General features: G+C 45.3%; 1 protein-coding gene across 2 annotated transcripts in view; it reads left to right on the top strand.

Annotated features, from left to right (window-relative positions):
- The first annotated feature begins 7,341 nt into the window (after window positions 1–7,341).
- The window catches only part of LOC121554183 (polyunsaturated fatty acid 5-lipoxygenase), a 14,769-nt gene continuing 11,417 nt past the window's right edge, over window positions 7,342–10,693 (top strand). The window contains exon 1 of one of the 2 annotated variants that reach the window (XM_041867661.1): window positions 7,342–7,588. The gene's annotated coding sequence lies outside the window, so the exon portion shown is untranslated. Of the gene's footprint in view, window positions 7,707–10,693 lie in introns of both variants that reach the window. The other variant, XM_041867660.1, reaches the window with a different exon arrangement.

Genomic DNA, 10,693 nt, shown 5'->3' with positions numbered 1-10,693 from the left:
ATCATGTTATTACTCAAAGCATAATCTCCCGTAGACAGACATCATAAACATAATTACGCAAAGATTTTAGTTCTGGGCTAACCAAGATTACTCAAAGCAGAACTATCAGTAGACACATGCTGACACTTTGTGGAATCATGGGGCATTTTGACTGAAAGGTCTTGAAGTGTCTTGTGTGACCAGTATTACTCAAACTATTGATGATGATGATAAACCACTGATAAGCACAACTGGTGTGAAGACAATGGAAGGATGTTCACTAGTAGACAATCCAGTCCCTTGTTGACTCTAGATTCAAACCTGGGGCGTCTGGACTGAACGTTCTTAATGATGTGTGGCTGACCTGTTGTTTCTGTCTCTTCACCCATTTAGTGTAGTTTATGTGCGTGTCCAGCTTCCTCTATCCCTCTGTTGACTTGGCCAGTTGGGGGCTAGGTACATGAATGTTCCTAGGTTGGTTGGAGCTGTAACAGACGGAGAGGGTCAGAAAGTCTTTCACACACACTAGGGATGACGTCACCATAGGGGGGTGTGCTTCCAGAGAGTTTAGGCTGCAGATATGGTCGGAGGGGACTATCAATCAATCAATCAATTTTATTTTATATAGCCCTTCTTACATCAGCTAATATCTCGAAGTGCTGTACAGAAACCCAGCCTAAAACCCCAAACAGCTAGTAATGCAGGTGTAGAAGCACGGTGGCTAGGAAAAACTCCCTAGAAAGGCGAAAGCCTAGGAAGAAACCTAGAGAGGAACCAGGCTATGAGGGGTGGCCAGTCCTCTTCTGGCTGTGCCGGGTGGAGATTATAACAGAACCATGCCAAGATGTTCAAAAATGTTCATAAGTGACAAGCATGGTCAAATAATAATCAGGAATAAATCTGTTGGCTTTTCATAGCCGATCATTAAGAGTTGAAAACAGCAGGTCTGGGACAGGTAGGGGTTCCATAACCGCAGGCAGAACAGTTGAAACTGGAATAGCAGCAAGGCCAGGCGGACTGGGGACAGCAAGGAGTCACCACGGCCGGTAGTCCCGACGTATGGTCCTAGGGCTCAGGTCTCTCAGTTGGCTTTTCATAGCCGATCATTAAAGAGTTGAAAACAGCAGGTCTGGGACAGGTAGGGGTTTCGTAGCCGCAGGCAGAACAGTTGAAACTGGAATAGCAGCAAGGCCAGGCGGACTGGGGACAGCAAGGTGTCATCATGCCCGGTAGTCCTGACGTATGGTCCTAGGGCTCAGGTTCTCAGAGAGAAAGAGAGAACGAGAGAATTAGAGAGAGCATACTTAAATTCACACAGGACACTGGATAAGACAGGAGAAGTACTCCAGGTATAACCAACTAACCCCAGCCCCCCGACACATAAACTACTGCAGCATAAATACTGGAGGCTGAGACAGGAGCGGTCCGGAGACACTGTGGCCCCATCCGAAGAAACCCCCGGAAAGGGCCAAACAGGAAGGATATAACCCCACCCACTCCGCCAAAGCACAGCCCCCGCACCACTAGAGGGATATCCCCAACCACCAACTTACAATCCTGAGACAAGGCCGAGTATAGCCCACAGAGGTCTCCACCACAGCACAAACCAAGGGGGGGCGCCAACCCAGACAGGAAGATCACGTCAGTAACTCAACCCACTCAAGTGACGCACCCCCTCCCAGGGACGGCATGAAAGAGCACCAGCAAGTCAGTGACTCAGCCCCTGCAACAGGGTTAGAGGCAGAGAACCCCAGTGGAGAGGGGAACCGGCCCGGCAGAGACAGCAAGGGCTGTTCGTTGCTCCAGCCTTTCCGTTCACCTTCACACTCCTGGGCCAGACTACACTCAATCATATGACCTACTGAAGAGATAAGTCTTCAGTAAAGACTTAAAGGTTGAGACCGAGTCTGCGTCTCTCACATGGGTAGGCAGACTGTTCCATAAAAATGGAGATCTATAGGAGAAAGCCCTGCCTCCCGCTGTTTGCTTAGAAATTCTAGGGACAATTAGGAGGCCTGCGTCTTGTGACCGTAGCGTACGTATTGGTATGTACGGCAGGACCAACTCGGAAAGATAGGTAGGAGCAAGCCCATGTAACGCTTTATAGGTTAACAGTAAAACCTTGAAATCAGCCCTTGCCTTAACAGGAAGCCAGTGTAGGGAAGCTAGCACTGGAGTAATATGATCAAATTTCTTGGTTCTAGTCAGGATTCTAGCAGCCGTATTTAGCACTAACTGAAGTTTATTTAGTGCTTTATCCGGGTAGCCGGAAAATAGAGCATTGCAGTAGTCTAACCTAGAAGTAACAAATGCATGGATTAATTTTTCTGCATCATTTTTGGACAGAAAATTTCTGATTTTTGCAATGTTACGTAGATGGAAAAAAGCTGTCCTTGAAACAGTCTTGATATGTTCGTCAAAAGAGAGATCAGGGTCAAGAGTAACACCGAGGTCCTTCACAGTTTTATTTGAGACGACTTTACAACCATCTAGATGAATTGTCAGATTTAACAGAAGATCTCTTTGTTTCTTGGGACCTAGAACAAGCATCTCTGTTTTGTCCGAGTTTAAAAGTAAAAAAGTTTTCAGCCATCCACTTCCTTATGTCTGAAACACAGGCTTCTAGCGAGGGCAATTTTGGGGCTTCACCATGTTTCATTGAAATGTACAGCTGTGTGTCATCCGCATAGCAGTGAAAGTTAACATTATGTTTTCGAATAACATCCCCAAGAGGTAAAATATATAGTGAAAACAATAGTGGTCCTAAAACGGAACCTTGAGGAACACCGAAATGTACAGTTGATTTGTCGGAGGACAGACCATTCACAGAGACAAACTGATATCTTTCCGACAGGTAGGATCTAAACCAGGCCAGAACTTGTCCGTGTAGACCAATTTGGGTTTCCAGTCTCTCCAAAAGAATGTGGTGATCGATGGTGTCAAAGGCAGCACTAAGGTCTAGTAGCACGAGGACAGATGCAGAGCCTCGGTCTGACGCCATTAAAAGGTCATTTACCACCTTCACAAGTGCAGTCTCAGTGCTATGATGGGGTCTAAAACCAGACTGAAGCATTTCGTATACATTGTTTGTCTTCAGAAAGGCAGTGAGTTGCTGCGCAACAGCTTTTTCTAAAATTTTTGAGAGGAATGGAAGATTCGATATAGGCCGATAGTTTTTTATATTTTCCGGGTCAAGGTTTGGCTTTTTCAAGAGAGGCTTTATCACTGCCACTTTTAGTGAGTTTGGTACACATCCGGTGGATAGAGAGCTGTTTATTATGTTCAACATAGGAGGGCCAAGCACAGGAAGCAGCTCCTTCAGCAGTTTAGTAGGAATAGGATCCAGTATGCAGCTTGAAGGTTTAGAGGCCATGATTATTTTCATCATTGTGTCAAGAGATATAGTACTAAAACACTTAAGTGTCTCTCCCGATCCCAGGCCCTCGCAGAGTCTGGCAGATCCAGGACAGCTAAGCCCTGGAGGAATACGCAGATTCAAAGAGGAGTCCGTAATTTGCTTTCTAATGGTCATGATCTTTTCCTCAAAGAAGTTCATGAATTTATCACTGCTGAAGTGAAAGCCATCCTCTCTTGGGGAATGCTGCTTTTTAGTTAGCTTTGCAACAGTATCAAAAAGAAATTTTGGATTGTTCTTATTTTCCTCAATTAAGTTGGAAAAGTAGGATGATCGAGCAGCAGTGAGGGCTCTTCGGTACTGCACGGTACTGTCTTTCCAAGCTAGTCGGAAGACTTCCAGTTTGGTGTGGCGCCATTTCCGTTCCAATTTCCTGGAAGCTTGCTTCAAAGCTCGGGTATTTTCTGTATACCAGGGAGCTAGTTTCTTATGACAAATGTTTTTCGTTTTTAGGGGTGCAACTGCATCTAGGGTATTGCGCAAGGTTAAATTGAGTTCCTCAGTTAAGTGGTTAACTGATTTTTGTCCTCTGACGTCCTTGGGTAGGCAGAAGGAGTCTGGAAGGGCATCAATGAATTTTTGTGTTGTTTGAGAATTTATAGCACGACTTTTGATGCTCCTTGGTTGGGGTCTGAGCAGATTATTTGTTGCGATTGCAAATGTAATAAAATGGTGGTCCGATAGTCCAGGATTTTGTGGAAAAACATTAAGATCTACAACATTTATTCCATGGGACAAAACTAGGTCCAGAGTATGACTGTGGCAGTGAGTAGGTCCAGAGACATGTTGGACAAAACCCACTGAGTCGATAATGGCTCCGAAAGACTTTTGGAGTGGGTCTGTGGACTTCTCCATGTGAATATTAAAATCACCAAAAATTAGAATATGATCTGCTATGACTACAAGGTCTGATAGGAATTCAGGAAACTCAGAGAGGAACGCTGTATATGGCCCAGGAGGCCTGTAAACAGTAGCTATAAAAAGTGATTGAGTAGGCTGCATAGATTTCATGACTAGAAGCTCAAAAGATGAAAACGCCATTTTTTTTTTTGTAAATTGAAATTTGCTATCGTAAATGTTAGCAACACCTCCGCCTTTGCGGGATGCACGGGGAATATGGTCACTAGTGTAACCAGGAGGTGAGGCCTCATTTAACACAGCAAATTCATCAGGCTTAAGCCATGTTTCAGTCAGGCCAATCACATCGAGATTATGATCAGTGATTAGTTCATTGACTATGACTGCCTTTGAAGTGAGGGATCTAACATTAAGTAACCCTATTTTGAGATGTGAGGTATCACGATCTCTTTCAATAATGGCAGGAATGGAGGAGGTCTTTATCCTAATAAGATTGCTAGGGTGAACACCGCCATGTTTAGTTTTGCCCAACCTAGGTCGAGGCACAGACACAGTCTCAATGGGTATGGCTGAGCTGACTACACTGACTGTGCTATTGGCAGACTCCACTAAGCTGGCAGGTTGGCTAACAGCCTGCTGCCTGGCCTGCACCCTATTTCACTGTGGGGCTAGAGGAGTTAGAGCCCTATCTATGTTGGTAGATAAGAGGAGAGCACCCCTCCAGCTAGGATGGAGTCCGTCACTCCTCAGCAGGTCAGGCTTGGTCCTGTTTGTGGGTGAGTCCCAGAAAGAGGGCCAATTATCCACAAATGTTATCTTTTGGGAGGGGCAGAAAACAGTTTTCAACCAGCGATTAAGTGCTGAGACTCTGCTGTAGAGCTCGTCACTTCCCCTAACTGGGAGGGGCCAGAGACAATTACTCGATGCCGACACATCTTTCTAGCTGATTTACAAGCTGAAGCTATGTTGCACTTGGTGACCTCTGACTGTTTCATCCTAACATCGTTGGTGCCAACGTGGATAACAATATCTCTATACTCTCTACACTCGCCAGTTTTAGCTTTAGCCAGCACCATCTTTAGATTAGCCTTAACGTCGGTAGCCCTGCCCCCTGGTAAACAGTGTATGATCGCTGGGTGATTCGTTTTAAGTCTAATACTGCGGGTAATGGAGTCGCCAATGACTAGGGTTTTCAATTTGTCAGAGCTAATGGTGGGAGCCTTCGGCGTCTCAGACCCCGTAACGGGAGGAGTAGAGACTAGAGAAGACTCAGACTCAGACTCCGACTCGCTACATAATGGGGAAAACCGGTTGAAGGTTTCTGTCGGCTGAATGAGCGACACCGGTTGAGCATTCCAACAGTATTTCCCTCCAGAAGCCATGAGAAAGTTGTCCGGCTGCGGGGACTGTGCGGGGGGATTTATACTAACGTTACTGTCTGTACTTACTGGTGGCACAGACGCTGTTTCTTCCTTTCCTACACTGAGATTACCCTTGCCTAACGATTGCGTCTGAAGCTGGGCTTGTAGCACAGCTATTTCGCCGTAAGGCGATCGTTCTCCTGTATATTATGAGTACAGCGACTGCAATTAGAAGACATCATGTTAATGTTACTACTTAGCTTCGGCTGTTGAAGATGTTGATGAACCATGTCCAGATAAAGCGTCCGGAGTGAAAAAGTTGAATAAGGGAAAAAAGTTGCGATGGAAAAAAGGAAAATAACGTAAAGTTGGCAGCTAAAACGCACAGGAAAATGACTCTTCTGTCTCGGGATAAACGTCCGGGGTGAAAAAGTTTAACGAAAAAAGATGAGTGAGGACAAAACTAAAAAGTTGGTAAATTTGTTGAACACAAAGATTGATTAAACGTTTATTAAAAGTAAAACGTGAATAGTTTGGCAGGTACTAGACTAGAATGGAACAGCTGTATACTGTAGAACACTACTTTACAGAATGTTTCAGAATGATGGAACGCTTAGAACGGACATGATTCTAATCCACAGGGTGGAGAAGATCATGTCAATTCTACACATTCCAAAATAGAACTGCCAATCTCTCCCACTTGGACTAAACACACACGGCAGTCTCAGTAAGACAATCTATAGATATTTGCAGACAGAAGTAAGGTTTACTCAGACCACATCTTAGATAGCAGCCTTGTGTCATAGACTATATGTAACATAGTAAACGTAAATCCTGGACGTTCAAGTTAGTATGATATGTTATGTTTGGTATGGTTACATAAGACAGATGGTTACTTAAGGCAAAAACTAAAATAGAGTTGTTGGTTGGGGTGGATGGGCGGGCGTATAATGCGGACGTCTAGCAATCCAAAGGTTGTGTGTTAGAATCTCATCATTTTAGCTAATTAGCTACTTTTACTACTTTTTAGCTACTTTACAAACAACTTGGCATGTTAGCTAACCCTTCCCTTAACCCTAACCCTTTAACCTAACACCTGACCTTAACCCCAAGCCTAGCTAACGTTAGCCCCAACAATTTGGAATTCGGAACATGTACGAATTGCAATTCCTCACATATTGTACGAGTTGAAATTCCTAACATATCATATGAAATGGGATGATGGACATCCACAAATTAATACATCCACACGAAAGATAACACAGTATCATACTAATGGTAGTGTTCTGGATTTACATTGCCCATGTGACGTCCAGGCTGTGCATAGAAGCTTTTAGCAGAGTGACTGACAGGATGCTTGTTGACATATGTGAGAACATATTTTCTCTGAATGCATTTCCTTTTTTTCTTCTCAGTATTAGACTTCTCTACAGGGGTTGTCTAAAAAGGACATCTGATATTACACTCTAATACGCTATTATATATAACATCATACTGTGTAAACTATTGTATGTAGGTGTAAACTGAGGACTGCAGGTTTTGAATGATCTCTCCGATAGTGATTTATCGTCTACCTTATCTGTCTGTAGGGACTCATTTGAAGTTGATGTACTTCCTTGTGCTAGAGTGAGCAAGGGGACGGGGGAGCAGAGGAAGTGGGGTGTGTAGACATAAACAAAGTGAGAGAGGGAGGGAGGGAGGGAGGGAGGGAGAGAGAGAAAGGGAGAGAAGCCAAATCATTAGTTTTGAAAAGGTAGTGAGAGAGGCAGAGAGAAAGAGAGAGGTGGTCTCATCAGAGAGGATGTTTGCAACACAGCAGATTGCAGTTAGACGACTGAATCGGTGCACAGTAGTGTGAACCAGCTAACTGTCTGCCAGATTTCAGAGAGGGAGAGAAGAGAAGGTGCTCCGGAGAGAAGAACATTGGCACACTACACAAAGAAAGAGAGTGAGGAAAGGGGGGACGGAGAGGAAGGTAAGAGTTACTGACACAGAAACAAACCGGAGAGAGAGAGAGAAAGAAAGAAAGAGAGGGAAAGAGAAACGTTAGTAGAGACAGTGGACTTTCTGTTCCTTTCACTAACAGCACTGAGGTAAGTTATTCCTTTTACCTTTTAAATGTCTGGTGAACAAACTTCTGTACACTCATGTGGATATGAATGAATGCATTCTTGTCTGCAGTAGATTCAGTAAGGACTGTGGACTAGGTTTTTACCTAAGGGAATGCAAGGTAGAAACATACTGAAATGCAAGGTAGAAAAGTATAGAACGTTTTGAACAGTTTGAACTTTAAATCCTCTTTGTTCAGTCATTTGAGGAGAACAGTGAGAGTATAGATATAGATGTGAGATTGTACTGTAGTAGTTCTTACTAGTGTAGTTATGTAAAGTGCAGTCGTTGCTCTTATTGTGGTGTATGAGACTAAACCAGACCGTATAGTGTCATAAAGAACTGCCTGCATCCGAATGGTTGACTTAACAGAGTGTTTGAATCTGCAGTATGTTGTCATTTAAACATGGCACACACAATAGCACACAGTAATTCCCTTTATGGCAATGTTTGGCGTCATAAATATCTATCTGCATCTCTATGGCTGAAAAGCAGAAGTCTGTGATGGTAGTCTTTGAGGTCAGGTTGTAGGACAGGGAATGTGGCAATGATGTTCTGAAGTTTAGAATGCTGCCTTTTGTTCATTGTTTTTGGAACAAGCCATGCTCAAAACCACGCAGTATAGCACTAATTCTAAGGGCAATTTGAGGCCATTATGTATTTCCCAATGAGCCACTGTTCCAGTTTATCCACTAGCTACCTGGCTCAACTCTCACAGTAAATCCTAAAGCCTAAAGGATTGGATTACCCTTAAAATGTTATTATAATATAACACCAATAACACCTACACAAAGGTGTGATATCATTGTCTCCCCAAGCCAAATATAACTTCTGTGAACCTTGGGTGTTAGCTATAATAGAATTGAAATGATACCCGTACCAAGGTATGTGGGTGTTCATTTACTCCACTGTTGAAGTAAATTCTGAAGAAAGCCTACACGGGATTGTGCAACCCTTCAATGTTATTGTTTAATACAATTTACATTTACGTCATTTAGCAGACGCTCTTATCCAGAGCGACTTACAAATAGGTGCATTCACCTTATAGCCAGTGGGATAACCACTTTACAATGTTTTATTTTTTATTGAATTATATATTTTTTATATATATATATATATTATTATTTTTTTAGGGGGGGGGTGGGTTGGAGTAAAGGGGGGGGTGGGGGTAGAAGGATTACTTTATCCTATCCCAGGTATTCCTTAAAGAGGTGGGGTTTCAAATGTCTCCGGAAGGTGGTGAGTGACTCCGCTGTCCTGGCGTCTTGAGGGAGCTTGTTCCACCATTGGGGTGCCAGAGCAGCGAACAGTTTTGACTGAGCTGAGCGGGAACTATGCTTCCGCAGAGGTAGGGGAGCCAGCAGGCCAGAGGTGGATGAACGCAGTGCCCTCGTTTGGGTGTAGGGACTGATCAGAGCCTGAAGGTACGGAGGTGCCGTTCCCCTCACAGCTCCGTAGGCAAGCACCATGGTCTTGTAGCAGATGCGAGCTTCAACTGGAAGCCAGTGGAGTGTGCGGAGGAGCGGGGTGACTTGAGAGAACTTGGGAAGGTTGAACACCAGATGGGCTGCGGCATTCTGGATGAGCTGTAGGGGTTTAATGGCACAGGCAGGGAGCCCAGCCAACAGCGAGTTGCAGTAATCCAGACGGGAGATGACAAGTGCCTGGATTAGGACCTGTGCCGCTTCCTGTGTAAGGCAGGGTCGTACTCTCCGAATGTTGTAGAGCATGAACCTACAGGATCGGGTCACCGCCTTGATGTTAGCGGAGAACGACAGGGTGTTGTCCAGGGTCACGCCAAGGCTCTTCGCACTCTGGGAGGAGGACACAACGAAGTTGTCAACCGTGATGGCGAGATCATGGAACGGGCAGTCCTTCCCGGGAGGAAGAGCAGCTCCGTCTTGCCGAGGTTCAGCTTGAGGTGGTGATCCGTCATCCATACTGATATGTCTGCCAGACATGCAGAGATGCGATTCGCCACCTGGTTATCAGAAGGGGGAAAGGAGAAGATTAGTTGTGTGTCATCAGCGTAGCAATGATAGGAGAGGCCATGTGAGGATATGACAGTGCCAAGTGACTTGGTGTATAGCGAGAATAGGAGAGGGCCTAGAACTGAGCCCTGGGGGACACCAGTGGTGAGAGCACGTGGTGCGGAGACAGCTTCTCGCCACGCCACTTGGTAGGAGCGACCGGTAAGGTAGGACGCAATCCAAGAGTGAGCCGCGCCGGAGATGCCCAGCTCGGAGAGGGTGGAGAGGAGGATCTGATGGTTCACAGTATCAAAGGCAGCAGACAGGTCTAGAAGGACAAGAGCAGCGGAGAGAGAGTTAGCTTTAGCAGTGCGGAGAGCCTCCATGACACAGAGAAGAGCAGTCTCAGTTGAATGACCAGTCTTGAAACCTGACTGGTTTGGATCAAGGAGGTCATTCTGAGAGAGATAGCAAGAGAGTTGGCTAAAGACGGCACGCTCAATAGTTTTGGAGAGAAAAGAAAGAAGGGATACTGGTCTGTAGTTGTTGACATCAGAGGGATCGAGTGTTGTTTTTTTGAGAAGGGGTGCAACTCTCGCTCTCTTGAAGACGGAAGGGACATAGCCAGCGGTCAAGGATGAGTTGATCAGCGAGGTGAGGTAAGGGAGAAGGTCACCGGAGATGGTCTGGAGAAGAGAGGAGGGGATAGGGTCAAGCGGGCAGGTTGTTGGGCGGCCTGCCGTCACAAGTCGCAAGATTTTATCTGGAGAGAGGGGAGAAAGAAGTCAAAGCATAGGGTAGGGCAGTGTGAGCAGGACCAGCAGTGTCATTTGACTTAACAAACGAGGATCGGATGTCGTCAACCTTCTTTTCAAAATGGTTGACGAAGTCATCCACAGAGAGGGAGGGGGGATTCAGCAGGGAGGAGAATGTGGCAAAGAGCTTCCTAGGGTTAGAGGCGGATGTTTGGAATTTAGAGTGGTAGAAAGTGGCCTTAGCAG

The sequence above is a fragment of the Coregonus clupeaformis genome, chromosome 39 (genome assembly GCF_020615455.1).
Source record: "Coregonus clupeaformis isolate EN_2021a chromosome 39, ASM2061545v1, whole genome shotgun sequence".
Lineage (NCBI taxonomy): Eukaryota > Metazoa > Chordata > Actinopteri > Salmoniformes > Salmonidae > Coregonus > Coregonus clupeaformis.
This window is presented reverse-complemented; position numbering and strand designations above follow the sequence as displayed.